The following is a 1,608-nucleotide window of genomic DNA, read 5'->3' as shown; positions in this document are numbered from 1 at the left end:
CTGACAGTGAACTTAGATTCCTTTTCAGGGAAAAAAAAAACACAACAAAAAATATAAGAAAATGGGCCTCAGACTGAAATAAAGCAATGTATGAAATGAAGGAGCTCAGTCCTGCTTTCCATCCTATCTGGCAACTTTCTGTCAGAATAATCTGTTTATCTACTTGCCTGCTTTTCCCCCCTTTTATTTCCTTTGAACAGGATTGCTGTCAGCTTACCCTCAGACACTAGCCCGTTTCCATTCCTGTAAACTATTCCTCTCCTGAGAGGAGTTTGGAAACAACCCCAATCCTTGCAGACCCAAGCCAAGAGGAAAAGAAGCACAAGAATTCTGGGACTGCTCTGTGGGGTCACCATCCAATGACCACTATTCCCCCCACCCTACCTGCCCCTTTTAAGTCTGCAGACTGATAACGGGGTGATGAAGACAAAAGGGGGAGAAGGATTGGAAAATAGCCATCATTTCATTAACTTATCCTGCACTTTAAAGGATATATACTTGTGGGGTTTTTTTAGAAAAATTAACACTTGTAGGTAACTTGCAAAAAAAAAAATTATGGCTAACCTTGAGGAAAATGTGAATCCCAGAACACTTGATGTGCTTATGTGAAACTTGTATGTGAACCAGGAAGCAGTCCTCAGAACAGAGCAAGGAAACACTGAAATAGTTCAAAATCAGGAAAGGAGTATGTCAGGGATGCATCCTGTGTCCCCAAGCCTTTTCTGTATACAGAACAAATCATTTGGGAAGCAGGGCTTTATGAGAAGGAATGTGGCATCAGGCATCAACAATTTACGTTATACAGGTGACACGACCTTTCTTGCTGAAACTGAAGAGGACCTGCAATGCTTGCTTCAGAAGGTCAAGGACTGAAGCCTTCAATATGGAATGAAGCTCATCATTAAGAAGACAAAGACTCTCACCATTGGGCCAATGGACAGCACCATGATGGATGAAGAAGACACTGAGGTTGTTAGCTGTTAACAGTTTGCTCAGCTCCACAATCAACACTCTTGGCACCAGCAGTCAAGAAATTAAAAGATGAATTGCACTGGGAAAATCTGCTGTCAGGGACCTCTCCAGAGTACTGAAAACAACGATGTCAGTCTAAGACTAAGGTAGACCTAACTCAGGCTAAGGTCTTTGCAATTACTTACTATGCATCAGAGAGCTGGACAGTGACTAAGGATGACAGAAGAAGAATATATTCCTTTGAGCTATGGTGCTGGAAAAGAGTCTTGAAAATACCATAGACTGCCAAGAAAACAATTGGAGGATAGGATTTTGAGGTTCCATCTCACATAGTTTGGGCATGTGGCCGACTTGATGGTACATAACAACAACAGGTAATTTTCCGTTGTTGTTGTTGTTGTTGTTATGTCCAGTCGAGTCATTTGTGACTCATAGCGACCCTATATACAACAGCCCTAAACTCTGCTCTGTGCTGTGCCAATCGCACTCTCTCCGATACACCCATCCCGATTACCCCAGTCACTGAATCAATACTACTAGAGGGCCTTCCCCTCCTGCGCTGTCCCTCCACCCTACCAAGCATGATGTCCCTCTCCAAGGACCGGTCCCTCCTTACAACATGTCCAAAGTATGTTA

This window comes from Elephantulus edwardii, unplaced genomic scaffold (genome assembly GCF_000299155.1).
Source record: "Elephantulus edwardii isolate Elephantulus edwardi_28Jun2011 unplaced genomic scaffold, EleEdw1.0 scaffold01139, whole genome shotgun sequence".
NCBI classification, from domain to species: Eukaryota; Metazoa; Chordata; class Mammalia; order Macroscelidea; family Macroscelididae; genus Elephantulus; species Elephantulus edwardii.
The sequence above is the reverse complement of the archived record's forward strand: the minus strand, read 5'-3'. Positions refer to the sequence as shown.